Source organism: Palaemon carinicauda, chromosome 7 (genome assembly GCF_036898095.1).
Source record: "Palaemon carinicauda isolate YSFRI2023 chromosome 7, ASM3689809v2, whole genome shotgun sequence".
NCBI classification, from domain to species: Eukaryota; Metazoa; Arthropoda; class Malacostraca; order Decapoda; family Palaemonidae; genus Palaemon; species Palaemon carinicauda.
Genome location: NC_090731.1, coordinates 95,932,560 through 95,952,816, shown reverse-complemented (window position 1 = coordinate 95,952,816; position 20,257 = coordinate 95,932,560). Strand labels below are relative to the sequence as shown.

Below are 20,257 nucleotides of genomic sequence, written 5' to 3'. Positions count from 1 at the left end.
TATACTGCAGCCAGATAGCTTGGCCACTTACATATAGGTATTGTCATACCATCCAAGATTGTGGCTATGCTGTTTGTTTGCACATTACAATATTCCAGCATACTCTGTGTACCTTAGTGCAGTCGATTGCCAGAACCTACATTTAATAAGGGGTTTATCCTATACCCCTTCTCCCCAAGGGATCTGAGTGGTCTCAGACCCTATTACACTCTGCGGGCAATTTCTGTTAGAAGCCTAGCTTGGCTCATCCATATGGATTTCCCTCATTGTGACCTTTGGGCACAAAGGAATTGTCTACAGATAAAGTTACGGTAACCGGCTGGGCGGGATTCACAAGTATGTGTCTATCTACTTCCTTTCCCGCTCATTAATCTGAAGCATTAAATGTTTTATAATTAAGTTATTCTTAATTTTAGATTAAGTTATCTTTAATTTTAGAGTAATGTAAGTCATTCTTATGCCTTCCATGTACTCATGATCTCTTTCTTTTACAGGAGGAGTATATGAAATTTGACAGTAACTTCTGCGGGGTGAAGCGCCCGGACTTCTACGGGCACAAGGCGTGCCGGACCCACGCCCCCTGCGCCTACCAAGAAAGGCGACTTGAAGTATTGGGACCCGCAGAATTGTACAGTCTGCAAAAGTCTTCTTGTCGAGGCGTTCGACGATCCTCCTTCTGCGGAGGCAAGGGACATTGCTAAGGAAAAGCTACGCAAATAGGTGCGTGGCTTCCAGAAGAACGCCATTGGACCGTATCTTCCCAACGAAGACTTGAGGGCCTTGCTTTTCCCAAAAGCATCGAAAGACTCAGTGGTCCCCCGTGATCAGATCCCCACCGTCCAGATCGTGGTGGAACCTGATGTCGTCATGGCTCAGTCCATGCGGGAGTGCCATCTTGATTCCGACAACGTGGAACGTATGTCGGAAGTGTCGGAAGGGACGGAGAGAAACCTCATGGGCGAGGAACTCGACTATGAGGAAGATCAGGTGGAATACCCTGATTCGGAGACCGAGGTCGCTCCTGCTCCCCCAGCAACTCCTGCACCGTCCGAGGAACCTGTTCCTTCGACTTCTGCCACCCCGGACCCTCTTCCACAGGCTACTCAAGAGGTCTTCAAGATGCTTGAAGCCCTCATGGAAAAGAAGCTACGAGAATCTCAGGAGCAATTCCGGACGACTCTCGTCAGCTTCAAGCAACCGAAAAGGATTTCGGTTAAGGACCTCCCTACCTGCTCGGAAGCTAACCCATGGAGATACGCCGAGCATATGCCAATTACAACTGGCAAAATTTACATTAGTGAAAGGGTTGGCTCTATATTGCTGGAAGAAGTGGAGTTCTTCCAAAATTTCGAGACTTATCCAGACTGTTACGTCCGGCTCAGGTCCAAACCAGCCTCAAAGGAGGAGACCGAACCAAAGGAAGTTATTGTGTTCGATCTCGCGAAGGCCCAAGCTATGTTAGCTCAGGCGGTCAAGAGTAGGGGTTTCACTAACTCCAAAAAGCCGGCGCTTAGTAAGAAGCATCCAACCTTCGTTGCGCCAAATTCTGCGACCTTCCCCTTCATCAAAAAGGCCTTCACAGCGGTCATAAAGGCAGTGGAGGAAGGGAAACCTTGCCCTGCACTGGAGGAGTGCAGACCCTTCTCCATTACTTTTCCCCCCGATGATAGGCACTGGAAAGACATCCAGTCGACCTTCACGGTAGGGAAACTAGAGCCTGACGTAGCCGGTCGTCAATTTAATGACCTCCCAAGACTGAACGATCACCTCATTCGTAGGGAACAGGATACGAAGGAGAGACTTGCCGCGTCGCTGTCCCACCAGGTACAGCTTGAGCTCATGGCCGGGGATACTAGAGTCCCGGACTTTTATATGGTCCTAGCTAAGTCGCACTTGGCGACTGTAACCAAGGACCTATATAGCTTCACTAGGGCTCGCAGAGCCTGTCGTGAATTTGTGTTTGCTAACGCGACAGTGAAACACGAACCCCGGAGGCTGATTTCCTCCAATATCTGGGGCAAGTATCTCTTCCCATCTACCTTGGTGAAAGAGATTGTGGACAAAGCTGCCACGGAGAATAGGAACCTTCTCCATAAGTGGGGCATGTCCCGAAAGAGGAATTCCTCTCAGGATGATGGCCCTCAGCCTAAGAGGAAGACTTCGAAGCCAAAACCTCAGCAACGTCAACAGAGACGACAGTTTCCGGGTCCCGCTACTCCCCAAGTGGCTACGCAGCCGCAACAGACCTTTCAGTTGGTCCCCCAACCGGTGGTGTCGCAGTCGCCGGTCTTCACCCCTGCATATGAGCAACACTCAACTACCTTTCGTCCCAGAGGTAGGGGCTCAGGCCGAGGCTCCGGCAGAGATTCTTCTCGCCGTCCCTCCAGAGGCAGAGGAGGAAGGGGAGCTAGCGGCCGAGGTGGCAAACCCTCGGGACACCAGAAGCAATGATGTGCTTCCGGTGGGAGGAAGACTCCGCCAAATCCAGGATCGTTGGACCTTCGATCCCTGGGCACACAGCATCGTCAAGAAGGGACTAGGCTGGAGCTGGACTCAACCACCCCCAGCCTTCCAGCAATTCTTCCAACAGTCAACCCCCCTCCTGGAAGAATATGTCCTGGAACTCTTGAACAAGAAGGTGATCAGGAGGGTAAAGTCAACCAGGTTCCAAGGGAGACTATTTTGCGTTCCCAAGAAAGACTCCGACAAACTCAGAGTCATTCTAGACTTCTCCCCTCTCAACAAGTTCATTGCGAACAACAAATTCAAGATGCTGACTCTGCAACAAATAAGGACCCTTCTGCCTCAAAGGGCCTACACGGTCTCCATAGACCTGGCGGATGCCTACTGGCACATTCCAATGAATATTTACGCTTCCTCCTACCTAGGATTTCGACTCCAAAGGAAAAGTTACGCCTTCAGGGCCATGCCCTTCGGGCTCAACGTGGCTCCACGGATCTTCACCAAGCTGGCAGACGCAATCGTCCAACAGCTCCGCCTTCAGGGCGTCCAAGTGATGCCCTACCTAGACGACTGGTTAGTCTGAGCGACATCGCCCGAAGATTGTGTAAGAGCCTGCAACAAAGTCACCCAGTTCCTAGAGCATCTGGGCTTCAAGATAAACACCGAGAAATCTCGCCTCTCTCCAGCTCAGAAGTTCCAATGGTTGGGAATCCATTGGGATCTTCAGTCACACCGCCTTTCCATCCCACAGAAGAAAAGGAAGGAAATAGCAGGGTCTGTCAGAAGGCTTCTTAAATCCAAACGGATCTCAAGACGACAGCAGGAACAAGTTCTCGGCTCTCTACAGTTCGCCTCTGTGACAAACCCAGTGCTTCGCGCACAGCTAAAGGATGCCGCGGGAGTCTGGAGATGTTTCGCATCCATCGCTCGAAGAGACCTCAAGAGACGGCCTCCAAACAGACTTCGCTTACTTTCAAAGCCGTGGTCGGAAGCAAAGGCCCTGAAAAGGTCCATTCCACTTCAACACCCGCCTCCATCGATCAACATCCACACGGACGCTTCACTGGAGGGTTGGGGAGGTCACTCCCACCAACGACAGGTTCAAGGAACATGGTCTCCCCTATTCAAGACGTTTCACATCAACATCTTGGAGGCCATGGCTGTTCTTCTCACCCTGAAGAAACTCTCCCCGCTTCCCTCGATCCACATTCGTCTGACTCTGGACAACTCGGTGGTAGTCAGATGTCTCAATCGTCAGGGCTCGAGATCGCCCCAGATAAATCCGGTACTTCTTCCGATCTTTTGTTTGGCAGAAAAGAAGAAATGGCACCTGTCTGCAGTTCACCTACAAGGATTCCGCAACGTGACGGCGGACGCTCTATCAAGGACAAGTCCAATAGAGTCGGAATGATCTCTAGACGCAAGGTCATTCTCCTTCATCTCTCACCAAGTCCCGGAACTTCAGATCGATCTCTTCGCGACGAGCGACAACAATCAACTTCCTCGATATGTGGCCCCGTACGAGGACCCCAAGGCAGAAGCAGTGGATGCTATGTCACTGGATTGGAACATATGGTCCAGGATATACCTGTTCCCTCCTCCCAACCTTCTGCTGAAAGTCCTCTCCAAACGGAGAACCTTCAAAGGGACAGCGGCCCTAGTGGCTCCCAAGTGGCCCCGGAGCAATTGGTACCCTCTGGTCCTGGAGCTGCAGCCCACGCTGATCCCCCTACCGGGCCCAGTTCTCTCTCAACAAGTACAGAAGTCGACTGTCTTCGCTTCATCACTGAAAGTCAGGGACCTTCATCTCATGATTTTCTCTCCTTAGCCGCAAAGAAAAGGTTTGGAATCTCGAAGAAAAGCTTAGACTTCCTCGAGGAATACAAGACTGAATCTACAAGACAGCAATACGAATCTTCCTGGAGAAAGTGGGTCTCTTTCGTCAAGGCAAAAAATCCTGCGGAAATCACCATTGATTTTTGTATGTCCTTCTTCATTCACCTTCATGGACAAGGCTTAGCGGCCAACACGATTTCCACCTGCAAATCGGCTTTGACTAGACCACTCCTGTACGCCTTCCAGATTGATTTGTCCTGTGATATCTTCAATAAACTACCAAAGGCATGCACTAGACTACGCCTAGCACCTCCACCAAAACCTATCTCCTGGTCCCTGGACAAGGTGCTCCATTTTGCCTCTAACCTGGACAACGATTCGTGCCCTCTGAAATACTTGACTCAAAAAGTTATCTTCCTTTTTGCTCTCGCCTCGGGAGCCCGAGTCAGTGAAATAGTGGCATTATCAAGAGAAGAGGGTCATATCCTGTTCGCAGATACAGGAGAGCTTACCCTCTTCCCTGATCCGACGTTTCTCGTTAAGAATGAACTACCCACCAAGAGATGGGGCCCTTGGAGAATCTGCCCCCTGAAGGAAGATGTCTCTCTATGCCCAGTGGAGAGTCTTAAGGTCTATCTTCGAAGAACTTCAGACTTCGGTGGAGGACAACTCTTCAAAGGAGAAACATCGGGTGGCGACCTGTCACTGAAACAACTAAGAGCGAAAATCACCTACTTCATTCGCAGAGCGGATCCTGACAGTACACCCGCAGGTCATGATCCTAGAAAAGTCGCGTCTTCTCTGAACTTCTTCCAGAGTATGGATTTCGAAAGCCTCAAGAGCTTCACAGGCTGGAAATCATCGCGCGTTTTCTTCAAGCACTACGCAAAACAAGTGCACGAAGTTAAGCATTTCGTGGTAGCCGCAGGTAGTGTCATGAAACCTGCTGTTTAACTCTGCATAGAACAGTGAGTTACTTGGGACTTTAATTCTAAGGGTGCCTGTGTTGACCCTTTTGTGATACATAGTGATTTCATGGACACTTAGTGTTTCTAATAGACTGTTCTTACCAAGGTGAAATGTCATAGACTTTACATGAGTGCCACATGCCCAAGGGCATGATGTGTTTTCTTTGAAAAACACTGAGGTTCCTCTGGAACTTGTTTCTAAAAAGTAAAATTTCTTTTCAGATTCAAGATTGAAGTCTTTATTTTCTATGTACATTATTCTTTATTATTGTAAATAAACTCTATATTCATTATTGTAATTACTACCATAATGATCAGCAATCTTTGAAATAAAATGTCTGTTTTATTCCATGTGCGTCTCTCTCCGCTCCTACTCTTTATCAAGAAATATACGATTGTTATAGTTTCATTTACCCCTTTTTTCTCTAGATAATGAGAAGAATAATATATGTAATTATGGTATATGCTCACTCATGCCTTGATAATATTCCTATTCGAATATTAACCTTTGCCCTGCCTCCGAGACTAGATTGATCTCTCCTCCAGGGAGAGTAGTAAATGTTATTTACTTACCTATGCTTGATAATATTCCTACCTGAATATTAACCTTAGTCTTGTCTACGAATCCGGCACGAACTCTCCGTAGGGTGAGTAGCTCTTCAATGATCGCTTCGAGATGTTCCTATTGTCCACCAGGACTTCCCTGCCAGGGGGCCAGGAAGCTAGTTCATTATAGAATCTCTGGTAAGGACATGTTCTATACCTCTGTTCGAAGCCCTTGGCACTTACATAAAAAGGGGGGAAAATTCCACGATACATTAATTCTCTGGTACACTTCCATCAGGACGTCATGGCTTGAGCCCAAAAAACGGATTTTGAGCGAAGCGAAAAATCTATTTTTGGGTGAGATAGCCATGACGTCCTGATGGACCCTCCCGTCTATTCTAGTTCAGCCTTTCAGGCCCCGCCCTGACCTGCTGTATCATGGAGATTAGCAGAAGCTGGGCTCAAGATGAGGACGGACGTGACATCATTTAACAATGGCGCCCGTTTGTTTACGTCTCGAGTACCAAAAGCAGCCACGGATGAGTGTAACTGTGGAACGGCTCCTCAGTTACTCAACCACCTTTCCATATCGAAGTGTTAACTCTATATGGGGTGCAGATAGCTATGTGGCGTGTTAATACATACGTCCCCTGTTGATATACGATATCCTAGAGGGAAACCTTTAGGGTACTCGCACCAGAAGTTAGAATTCTGTGATAACATTTAGTTTAATTCTCTGGGAATATCCACTGTAGTTAAATATACCCAAGGAAGCTACTGAAGGAACCTTCCATCAGGACGTCATGGCTATCTCACCCAAAATAGATTTTTCGCTTCGCTCAAAATCCGTTATATATATACACACACACATACATACATATATATACATACTATATATATATATATATATATATATATATATATATATATATATATATATATATGTATGTATGTATATACAGGTAGTCGCCGACTTACGACGGATAGGGACCGAGGGACCGAGAGATGCGTCGTAAGACGAGTTCGTCATATGTCGAACTAGAAAGGTGAAGTTTCCATAGGTTTATAATGATGCGTTATAATTCGGCAATCATCTCAATCACATTTCATCAATATTTTCTTACTGTCTATCATTATTACATTTTCTTGTTTAATAAGATATCATGTTCTATCAATGCATTTTTGTATTCTATTTATCAATTTTGGCAGCATTTTACAATCGAGTACTGAATATTTTGTTTATCTTTGGTTATGATTAGCTGATCTGAAAGTGCCACTACCTACTGTATCAAAATATGGCGTATTTTTTTTTTCATAATTTCTTAACTCATTAGAAATATCTTCATGATGAATATTACATCAGCGCCAATATGTTACAGGAAATCAGTTTTCACACAGTTCGTCTAATCATTAGGTATAATGCGAAATCGCTGTAGCTCTTTCTCTGAGCGTGTATGTGCTGGCTCTCGTAATCGCATACGAGTAGTTCATTTTTAAAGCTTCATACAGTATTCTAGTTCAATATTAAGACTATATTTCATTAGACATTACTGTGTTTAATTGTGGTTTATTGAAGCATGTTTATATTTTATTTTTCAATTTTTTGATCATATCAATAATCAACAAATACTTTTGATTTACTTTCAGTTGGCATCAGCTGATCTCAAGGTCACGCTGCTGTATTACTATTATGCGCACATATACTGCGAATAACACTGATTCATATAATTTTCTTGTCATTCGAAACTTCTTTATAATGAATATTACATCAGCACCAATATGTTCTACGGTATCACATTTTTCATACAGTTTGTTTATAGATCTTATAATTAGTTATAAAAGGAATACGCATCTCTCTCTCTCTCTCTCTCTCTCTCTCTCCGTATTTTGAAACTCAGTTGTATCTTCATATGTCTTTGAAAATTATTAAAAAATTCTATATATCATTATTCGAGGTTTCGATTATGTGAATAGTAACGCATTGGAAGGAAATCACTTGATTTGCCTCTCGCTTTCCGCCAGATATATGACGTCATCAGACTTTTTTTCTTGAATTTACGGTAAGTTGTACTAATCTTACAACTAATGATACAGACCACTAAAACACTTGATATCGTTACTCAGTGTTTCGATGATGGGAATGTTGTAATAAGATTACTCGGTAACAATGAAAGGAAATCATTCGGTTTGTCAGAGCGCTTCCGCCAGATACATGACGTCACAAGACACGTGATGTACAGTCAACTCTACAAAGAACGACTTGCAAAATATGTAAATTCATTTTCTTTTTTTCTTGCAAGAAATTAAAAGAAAATACTAACTTACAAAGCAAAAGTATTTCATTTGTATAATGTAATAGGAAATATATTATTTTCAAGAAAATATTTGTCCTATTAGTATACTTCCTTTAGATAAATATCGATCTATTATCAGAGATTAAATAAAACTAGCGTACAGTCAAATTTACGCACCATAGTACTCATCACGAGCGATACAGATCCACAAAATATTTCCGCTTTCCGCCGTGATATGACGTCACCAGACATATATGAAGTCAACAGATATTAAAACTTTTCTTAATGTGTCTTTTTTTTTTTTAACTGAAAATAGATACAGAGTACTGTATATTTACAATAAAAGAAAATAATAATTTACCAAGACAAATCAGTTAATTTTCATACAAGAAAATAGATAATTTTCAAGGAAATATTCGTCCTATTTCCGATAGAGTTGTGATGCCATCACCCTGAAAAAATTCGTCATTAAAGTCGAATCGTCATAAGTCGCATAGGTCGTAAGTCGAGCAATACCTATATATATATATATATATATATATATATATATATATATATATATATATATATATCAAAAATGCGACAGAAATGAATGATAACTGTTTTACTTGCAGAAAATTTGAAGCCATTCTAACATGCCCTTTTATAATTTGATCGATCGAGAGTTGAAGCTTTCTTTCAACTGTTGTTAATCTTGCTGCTGCTGATAAAACAGAAAGATCATCCACAATGTGTGAAAAAACATCTGGAACCACAGAATAAAAGGCATTAATTGCTAGCACAAATAATGTACAACAAAGTACATGGGCCTATGGGACTCTTTCCTCCTGGCATTTTCTTTCAGAGTATTACCTACCTACTCCTAACATGAAAGAATCATCTTTTTAACAAGGTCTGAATAAATAAAGGTAACTCACCTTTCAGACCAAATTCATGGACAACTTTAAAGGATACTATACCTTTGACCAAATCCCTTTTAATTGATACTGACAAAAAGCAGCTTGTTTTTGTTAGGGTAAATCTTTTCAGATGGATTATTATTCTGGTACAAAAAGAATACTGTCACATGATGTTTCTTGGGAGCAATTGACTCCCAAATAGATGACTCTAGATGGACAAGTGCGTCCAGAGTAGTGTGCATTCTTCAAAACCCACACTGCACAGGTGATAGAATATCCTCCTTTCCCGATATCCCTACAAGCCTTGCATTGACTAATTTTTCCATGACTGCATAAACAAAATGTCAATGAAATTGGTCTGTAGCTTGCAGCTAAAACTTTGTCCTTTTCAGGTTTTGAAAAAGCTAAAATATTAGTCAGTTCCAAAACTGAGGGGAAACCATGATAAAAAGTTTAGTATTATTACACACATGTTTTATGATAGCGTAAGAAATTTTGTCTGGGACTGGGGCTATATCACAGCATGATGATTTATATAGTCAAATTCTCTCTGTAAATGAGAGATTGTATATATCTCCTTTACTTGATGTGAAATTGAGAATCCTTTCTTCTTCTACACATCTATAAAGGTAGTCTGGAGTGTCTTATGACTATTGGGTTACTGTATTAAAATTATTAGCTAGTAAATTACTCCCTTCCAAAGGTTTAGTAATATTATGATCATTAATTTTTAACAGATGTGGAGAATTTGGAGTATATCTGGCAGCAATTTCAGAACTTTGCTCCAAATGGCAGAAGGTGGGGTTCTTTTATTCACTGATGAAAGAAAAGATGACAATGACTGCAGCCGAGCAGCTTTGATTGCTCATTGAAATTGTGTTTTACATTTCTTGTAAGTAATAATATTCTGTTCACTGTGATTTCTGCAGCACATTATTAATGGAATTCTAGCAGATTTGTGTAATACCTGAATTTCTGGTGACCACCAAGTAGTCCATGAGCCTGGGGGGTTGGTCGGTACCATTTTGGGGCAGGAAATCTAATAGTGATTAACTGAAAGACCAATGTCTATAGTCTACAAAAATGTATGATAGCATTCTACATCTCTTTGCCTTCCTTGTGTTATCAACCGTTTTTTATGTATGACGTGATTATTTCCGGCGTGACTTACAGGTGATTTTTGTCTCCTGCGAGCTAGTCCATTAATATTATTAGGACTTATTATATACCAAAATAAAGGCCAAGAAAAGGACTTCAAAACAAGCTATCACATATTTTAATATCTTGTACACAGTATTAGTTAGGAGCATAATTATGTTGAAATTAATGATTTATTTTTCAATGTAACTGGTAATTTTTCCGTATAGAAATAATATCATGTCTGGTATTTGTGATTCAACTTAACATTCATATTCTGTGTTTCAAGAGCTTTCTTTTGATACCAATATGTGATCCATAGCTATTATATTAAGAAAGTTATTGGATGTTAAAATAACAACTATCACGCTCCTGAATCATTCATTTACTATATATAACAGCAATAAAAAATAAAGCATTCAGTTTCTCTTCTTTTAGATTACTTGTGCTGAGGGCAGATGCAGCTGATAGTCCTGAAGAACAGTAGGTCTACTTTGTCAAGATGGACTCTACGAAAGAAAAATACATTATCCACATTGAAACCAACAACACTGGTAACACGTAAGGACTATGACTCATGGTTGGTGCTTCTTGATGCAGCCCGAGTGAGGAAGCATAAACCAATTCTCCAAATTGCAGAAAGTCTACATGAGCAAGAGATGCCCAACATTTGTTACCACAGACAATGTAGAAGCTGATTTACACTAAAAAGAGATTTGAATAACTATAAAAGAAAATCAGTGCAAAATTCAGAAGACGATCCAGGCAGCAATGGAGCAGCAAAGAGACATAAGAGAACACCATCTACATCCCGAGTATACCAGCCTGAGTGTATATTTTGTGGAAAAGATAAGTGTTTGAAAGGAACATCCACTCGTGATCATCTTATCCTGGCTAGGCAGTTAAGGGTTGATGAGAGGCTTTGACAGTGTGCAAGGGAAAAACAAGATGACAAGATATTAGCAGCAACAAGTCGAGACATTGTTGCTGCAGAGGCTCATTACCACAACTCATGCTACAGAAATTATACCCAAAAACAAAAAAGTCTCAAGAATCTAGAACAAGCAAGAATGAGAATGAATATGAAATAGCTTACAACGAGATTGAATCTGAGGCTTATGATGACCTTTTTACATTTATAAGAAATGAAATGTTGCCTGATAAGCTAATTGTTCCAGTAGCCACACTTGCAGCTAGAATGGAGAACTTCATGCATTCCAGAGGTTACAGAATGAATGAATCCACCAAGAAACACATCAAACGGAGACTGGACTCAGAAGTTGGAGACATTATTCACATTTATAAGGATGAAGCAGGAAAGTTGTTAGCAATTCCATACAGCATTACAATAAAAGACATGGTCCTTGAAAACAAACATCTTCGAAATGAATTGAAAACTCTGAGATCAAAATCTAGTGACATAAAGTGCATCATTCACCAGGCATCATCTTATGTTCGGACATCAATACATGAAAGCTGTTTGCCATCTCCGTAGTCCTACCATCCATCTGATCTTAAAAAAGAGTCCATGAATTTCCCATGTCTGCTTCAGCAGTTATTGACTGGTATTCTGACTGGAGAACCTGAAAAAGAAAACCCATCTCAAAGAGTGAAACTTCTAATACAGTCTCATGGTCAGGATCTAATATATGCCACAACTCAAGGAAAGCAGAAACCTCCAAAACATTTGTTGCTTCCATATGCTGTCAAAACATTAACAGGCAATACTGAATTGATTCGGATGCTAAACAGACTTGGACATGGGATCTCTTACTCACAGCTTGAAGAAAATGACAGCACTTTGTCTGCAAAAATTAGCTGCAACACAGAACCAGACGGTGGTCTTACCTACTCCTTTGCAGCCATATATTTTCACAAATTTAGCATGGGATAACATCGACAGACTCGAAGAAACTTTGACAGGTCAGGGAACTTCTCATCGTGTTAATGGCATTGCTGTGCAACGCAAAATAATTGGGCCTCTTCTCCCAAAGCCTGCTCTTCCAGTTATTGATAAGCAAAACCAAAAGACTATTTCCACACAGCACACAGAACTGGAAACCTACATTGCTGGAAAGAGAGTAGGTCCACAACCTTTGCCACCAAGAACGAGTAATAAAGATGCTGATGAAGCTGCAGAATCTGCTCTGAATAATAATTTAATCTGGATCATTCTCAGAAAATCAAATATGGATAATAAGAACATCCCAAGTTGGACAGGATTCAACATAAACATGAGAAAGGATATCTCCATCAAAGAAGACATCCTTTGCTACCTTTCCACTATAAACGCCCCTGCAACCGAGCTCACTACAGCTTTTGAAATCCTGAATCAGTCCGAGGCTATCTGAACAGAGTTGCAGCTACCAGTTATTGTCATTGTCGTAGATCAAGCCATTTTTGCAAAATTATCAGAGATTGCTTGGAGAGACAGAGTTAAATATGCCAATGTCATAATTAGGTTGGGAGCATTTCATACCATCTGCAATGCTCTGGCTGTCTTAGGCAAGAGGTTTATGGATGCTGGCTTACGTGACCTATGTAAGGTTCAATTAATGGTGTTCTTGAAGGTAAAATGTACAACCGAGCTGTCAGAGTTCATAAACTTGTGTATGAAGCTCTCATGAGATTGATCTGGGAACAGTTTATGTCACAATTGGACGAAGATGAACATGTGTGCCTGAGAGTTCAAAATACCTTATCCCAGTTAACTAACAAAGACCTATACCAGAACGATATTGGCAATTTGATAGTGACTCAAGACTTAAAGACCTCAAAATAATTTGGTCACAGTTTCTTAACCATCTCCGCAAGTCGAATGGTGATCTGTCCTACGTTGACATGGTTGAGGACATTATTCTTGGCTTGCTACGTGCATCCCGTGAAGACAACTGGGAGCTCCATCTGCATGCCATCAGATCACTGATTCCCTGGTCATTTGCATAAGACAGAACCAACTATGCCAGATACCTCCCTGTGTAATGTGCCCAGATGTCAGCCCTAAGGGAGACACATCCAGAAGTGTATGAAGCTTTCAGGGATGGTTGCTTTTCTGTCCAAATGTCAAGCACTAATCCTTTTGGCCATCTTCCAGTAGATCAGGCACTCGAAGTTACAGTGAACAGAGACACTCAAACACCAGGAGGCACAACCAGATTTAGTCTGAAGTCAGGGGCAGTCAAACGCTATTACATAGCTTCTGAGCACAGAAGTGTATTCTTAGGTCAGTTAAGAGACATGGTTCCCGAGAATAAATCAGATGCAGTTCATTATGATTTCCAGCACCCAAGATCTGAGAAAGATGAGGAAGCAATTTTGGCAATAGTTAGTGCAATTGAAAGCTGGGTAAACCTATTTTCCAGTCAACAGGACATGATGAGCATCTCAACAGCAAAGACTGCCACTCCAGAAGTTGCTTCAGATTTACTTAATGCTCTAGATGTTGGAGAGAAGTTTTACACCAAGTTTAAGCAAGAAAGACTAGATTTTAATCCCCCTGTTACACAATTCTTTGATACTGTCACGCTCAATAAACTGAAAACCTTTAGCCACATGTGCAGGAAGAAAGAAGTGGAGACTCATACTGGAAGAGCAGTGATATTGAAGGCAGACAGGTCATTGTTTAGGAAAATCATTGTAATTGCCCAAAGTCGAAATCGTCAAATGGCAGATATATTGTCCTATCCTCTTGGACCAATGCCATGAGCATTAGCAACCCCTGAGGGTTTGTCAAGGAAGACAAACAAGGCAATCCTCGCTAAAGCATTGTACAAGGATGTCACACCAGAGGAGGAAATGCCCTTAAATTCGGCTTCTGTAATCGATGTCATGATGTTAGTACAAAAGGTGAAAGGGGATCAGAACACTTTTGGTGACATTGCTCAAACAGTCTTTGCTATGGTAATGAAAGAGGGAGGCTCTAGTCAGAGAATTGACATTGTGTTTGATCAATACCATGAACTATCCATCAAAGACTCAGAAAGAAGTGTTAGAGGAGAACAGCATGGATCAAGTCTTCAAAATATTACACCAAATCAGCTTGTCCGTCAGTGGAGGTCCTTTCTGAATCAGAGTGTCAATAAAACTAACTTTATAACTTTTCTTGTGAATGAGAGGAAGCAGCAACATTACAGAAGCAGGCTACAGCAAAAGGTTGTTTGTCAAAGATGCTGACCAGTGCTTCAAGATAACACAACATGGAAGTGAGATGGTAACGGATCTATCGTGCACTCAAGAAGAAGCCGATAGCCGTCTTCTCTTACATGCTGGACATGCTGTAAAGCAAGGATATCCAACAGTTGTTATCAGCTCCGATGATACGGATGTGCTTATCTTGTTCGTAGCTTTCAAGAATATCTGTGGTCATCTGTATCTGAAATGTGGGATTAAGACACGAACAAAGATTCTATCAATTGACAAGGTTACTGCTACACTTGGTGCTGTTATTTGCAAAGGACTAGTTGGAATGCATGCTTTCACAGGCTGCGATAGTGTGAGTGCATTTGCTGGCAAAGGAAAAACAAGCTCACTCAAATTAATGACCACAAATAAAGATGTACTAGATGCATTTATGGAACTTGGGAGTGAATGGGACCTTTCTCAAGAACAGATGGAAAGACTTGAAGCAGTTACTTGTCTCATCTATGCGGCCAAGACACCTTGTGTTCATGTAAATGTTCTGAGATACAATCTCTTCTGTGCAAGGAAAGGTGAGATAGAAAGCCACCAACTGCCTCCTAGCAGAGACTGCTTGAAACAACATGCACAACATGCCAATTATCAGTCTACTATATGGAAATGATGTCTACAGCAAAATCCTCCCATTCCAAATCCTGTAGGCCATGGTTAGAAGCTGGAAAAAGAAGAGGGAGGAGACCAGCTAGTTATTAAATGGATGGATGAACAACCTGTTCCTGAGGCTGTGCTTGATCTTTGGTCATGCAAGTGTTCTAAAAAGTGTGCCATACCAAGGTGTGTATGTCTGGCTAATGGACTAAAATGCACCGACATGTGCAAATTACAAGATTGTGAAAATTGGGTGTCAGGTGGTGAGGATGCTGATAATAATGATGAAACAATATTGGAAATGGAAGATTTTGAAGACTACTGAACTTAAAATACCCTATCTGGACAATAGTATTAAGTGTATTGGTGGTGTAATGGTTTACATGGTTATAATGTAATACAGTATGTATATATTGGATTTAGTGTTCATAGCTTTTTTAATACAAGTATTGCAACTGGTGTTATGTAATGCACATTTAAATAATTAATTTTAGATTCTAATCTTATTTCTACAGTTGCTATATTCACATTTTATGATATGAATTTGATCTCTAACCCTGCATTCCCATTTTCAACATTTTAGTTTATGCTCATAAAAAAACAATATTTGATAGTTGCTTTAAGATTCAATAACTTTCTTAATATAATAGCTATGGATCACATATTGGTATCAAAGGAAAGCTCTTGAAACACGGAATATGAATGTTAAGTTGAATCACAAATACCAGACATGATATTATTTCTATAAGGAAAAATTTCCAGTTACATTAAAAAAAATTCATTAATTTCAGCATAAATATGCTCCTAACTAACACTGTGTACAAGATATTAAAATATATGATAGCTTGTTTTTGAAGCCCTTTTCTTGGCCTTTATTTTGGTATTAATAATATTAATGAACTAGCTCGCAGGAGACAAAAATCACCTGTAAGTCACGCCGGAAAAAATCACGTCATATATAAAAAACGGTTGATAACAAAAGGAAGGCAAAGAGATATAGAATGCTATCATACATTTTTGAAGACTATAGACATTAGTCTTTCAGTTAATCATTATGAGATTTCCTGCCCCAAAATGGTACCAAGGGCCAAAATTTTGAGACCAGGCTCATGGACTAAAGTGACTGGTCATTGATGGAACAGATCTGTTTTTTTTTTCTTTTTAAGAGTGGAATGCACTCTAGCTGTATAAAGCGCTCCATTCAGTAAATTAACGGCATCATCAAATTTTTTTTAATTTGTCTGCATTACTTTCTACTTTGCTCAGTTCTTTAAACTTTTGCCAGTTAGCTCTATCCAAGCACAAAAATCAAACCATTGTTCTCTAGTCTTAGGTAGTGCCATAGCCTTTGTACCATGGTCTTCCACTGTCTTGGGTTAGAGTTCTCTTGCTTGAGGGTACACTCAAGCACACTATTCTATCTTATTTCTCTTCCTCTTGTTTTGTTAAAGTTTTTATATTTATATAGGGAATAGTTATTTCAATGTTGTTACTCTTAAAATATTTTATTTTCCCTTTTTCCTTTCCTCACTGGGCTATTTTCCTTGTTGGAACCCCTGGGCTTATAGCATCCTGTTTTTCCATCTAGGGTTGTAGCTTAGAAAGTTATAATAATAATAATCTGTATTTAGGTGGACCATTGTTAGTTGTAAAGACTATTGGTGCATGATCACTAGTATACCCGCTATGCAAATTTCTCCAGTGAAAGTCAGCTAAACAATTAGGGCCTGTTATTGAAAGATCAATGCATGGAAAAGTACCTGTCAGAATATGGAAGTGAGTGGGCTCAACCATCTTTAAAATCCCAATATCTTCATTTTCTACCTGTGATGCTAGCAAATTGCCCTTTGAGTTTGCTAAATCATCTCCTATAATGGGTGTCTACTGCTCATAACAACCAAAACAAATGGTTGAGGGAGTTGCTTTAACACCTCAGCCAAATCATCATACGAAATACTGTCATTAGGGGATAAGCATAGTGAACATATGGTATATTTTTTGTTTAGATCTATTTGGACTGCTACTGCTTGTTAGATATTATGTAGATTTAAATGTTTTGGGGGAATTTTATGGCGAACTAAAGAAGACTTTCACCATGACATTTTCCTTGAGGATTACATGGTATTCTGTAATTGATGTATTCTTTAGGGCAAGGAGTAAAAACATCTAGCATTGTTTCTTGTAGTCATGCAACTACATGTGATATCATGAAATAAGAGCTTCAGCTCTTCATATTTAGCCCTCCTGACCTTTACAATTCCACTGTAATATTGTCAAGTTTACTTTATAGAAAATTCCTTAGAAGTCACCTAAACAAGTGTGTTTGGAATTCATGGGAGTCTCTCTAATACTTTCTTTGTAAAAGCAGGTCTTGTTAAACTTGATTTAGTACTTTTCTTTGTAGCCTTATTTAGTTGTCAATGGGGATGCTGAACCTTGACATAAATCTTTTATATATTTAAATTTTTTGAAGGTCATTCTTTTTCTGATAGAATTTCATAATTGGCAAAAGGTATTTTTTCATTTCTCGATGGAGGGGAGAGGGATGAAGATCTCCCTCTTTTTCAATTAAAAGATGGAGAGCTATGTGGATTATGTACCTTCATGATGACAGGTGCATCTAATAACACTTTAGCATAAGATTCGGTATTTGTTTACAAGAGCACGCTCTCCATTTACTCCAAAATTATGCAGTCCTGCAGCTCTCCTCTTTTGTACAGTAATTGGGAGGTTCTTTAAATGCTGGGAAAGTAAAAAATAGCAAGATATGTTGCGAGAGGGGGTGTAGGGGAGGGGTTGGTGGAAGAGGTACTAGGCGACCAGGAACCGACATCGTCAACATAGTCAACCTAAGAGAAGTTTGTGACGTCAGCATACATTTGGTATATATTCAAAATAGATACTAAATTAAAAATGGAGTAATTACTCAAAAGTGTTACTATTAGTGAAATATATATTTTATATTTGGTAAATATTTGATATAAATCATAATAAAGTGTATTTTTAAGGAAACTATTTTGAGAATGACGAGTTTTCCCAGACGACGTTTGCTACACTAACGCCATCTATTGACCACTGCCTAAGGATGCCTGACAATTTCCCGCCAATGAAAACAGTCATACGCTGCAAAAATAGTCTTTCTCGTAAAACGTTTCTTTAACAAAATAAGATTTATTGTCAAGTATTACCAAATAAAATATACAATTCACAAATGGTGACACTTTTGAGTGATTGATCCATTTTTAATTTAGTATATATTATGAAGCTTCATCTGTGGTGGATAACGGGGGAGGGTGGGCTGTGGCACCCTAGCAGTACCAGCTGAACTCGGTTGAGGCCCTTGTTAGGCTGGGAGGAACGTAGAGAGTAGAGGTCCCCTTTTTTGTTTTTGTTTCATTTGTTGAGGCGGCTACCCCCCAAAATTGGAGGAAGTGCCTTGGTATATATATGTATGTATGTATATATTTTGAATATATATCAAATGTCAGCTGATGCCACAAACTTCTATTTGATTGGCTCTGTTGACGATGTCGGTTCCAGGTCGCTTAGTGCCTCTTCCACCAACCCCTCCCCCTCCCTTGACATATCTTGCTAATTTTTTTTGCTTTCCCAGCATTTAAAGAACATCCTAATTACTGTAAAAAAAAGTGGAGGGCTGCAGGAATGCACAAATTTGGAGTAAATGGAGAGCGTGCTCTTGTAAACAATTACCTAAGATTCTGATTTTCACGTTTTTACAATCGTGCAGTGCACCTTGAGGCTGTGGACTCCATGTCTACCTTTAAGTTTATTCTGGCTTTTGTTAGGTTTGTAAATAGGTATGGAATACCGTCAGTAGCTGGTAACATTATAGAACAGCTTTTAACTTCCTCTGAGTTTGAGGAAAAGTTTAGAACAGCTACAATTGTCCATAAAAATATTCCCATATATGCCGCATGGTACGGCGCTACATGAGAAAGTTAATAAAAACTATAAAACATTGTTTCTTTAAAGACTTGGGTAGGTCAACCCATACCACTTCTGAATTTATTACCTTTTTGTCCGATATTAAAAAAATCTTGAACCACAGACCGTTAACTTATCGATCTTGTGAGAATGAGATAAGACATAATTACTCCTAATCATTTATTAGTTGGAAGACCTATTCCTTCCATAGTTTTAGGAGATGGTGAACAACTCCCTGAATGGGAATATAATGAAGAGGAAGATTACTCGACCCATTTAGCTCGTGTCCTCAATCTCCGTGACCTCTTATATGAAGAATTTAAAGATAGATGGCTGTCTGAGTACTTAGTGAATTTGAGAGAAAAGAATAGAGCTTCTTTTCACAATACAAAGATCTGGGAAGAAGGTGAGATAGCCTTACTGAAATTGTCCCCTAGGACTAAGCATTACTGGCCACTTGTGCGAGTGGTAGATAACTTTCCTGATCCAGATCTTGTAATGCGCACTGTTCAAGTGGCAAGGTCAGATGGTAGTAATGTTATTGCGAATGCTAAAATTTGATTCCATTGGAATTGTATTGAGAGTTAAATACAGTACTCCTAATGCAAGGTCAGAGGATGAATCTGATCCTGTTTAACATGTTCAAGTTAGTGAGCCCAGTGAAGAAGCTATTTCTGATATTGAACAGTCTGACCCCATTGACTTTATCAGGACCTCAAATCAGACTGAAAGTGGGAGACCTTCTAGAAGGACAGCTCAAGCTTCAAGAACTCAAATAAGAGATCTTGCTTCACAAGGTCGCCTGTAACTTAACCTAATTTTATAAAAGTGTTATATTTATTAAGCACTTTTCTTTTCCTGTTGGGGACGATATTGAAATTATTATTTTAGCTCCATTTTAATTGAAGCTAACAATGGGTTTGAACTAGTGGTTGCTTGTTTAGTTATTGTTGGTGTTTGTTTTCGTCATTTTTTATGTTAAAATTCATTTTGTTCTTGGTATCTTTAGTTTTGGTTATAGGGTTATTCAGTTGTTTTAACTTTTCTGTCCAAGCCAAGGTCATGTTTAAATACGAACACCTTTAATGTATCTTATAAAGTAATATCCCTCCCTGACTTGCTGCTTTCAGCAAAATAATAGCAAATGTGATCCTTATTAGGAATCTTGCGTTGTTATCTCCTTTTAACCACTTTCTTTACGAACGTTTATATGAGTGTTCTATTTGCCTAACTGGTCCAAGTTGACGTCTACGTCTGTAAACCGCCGGAGTAGCAAGTCAGTCAACAATTGGTGACCGAAGAAGAAATACAACTGAGAATAAAGAAAGGAACTTAAATTCTTGAACCTTGAATCGAAAAGGTTCCTAGCCTAAGGTTTAAGCAG

At 40.2% G+C, this 20,257-nt stretch overlaps 1 protein-coding gene across 1 annotated transcript in view; it reads right to left on the bottom strand.

Annotated features, from left to right (window-relative positions):
- Zw10 (Zeste-white 10) overlaps positions 1-20,257 on the bottom strand; it is a 648,851-nt gene that overhangs the window by 414,269 nt on the left and 214,325 nt on the right. The gene's annotated exons all lie outside the window — the stretch shown is intronic.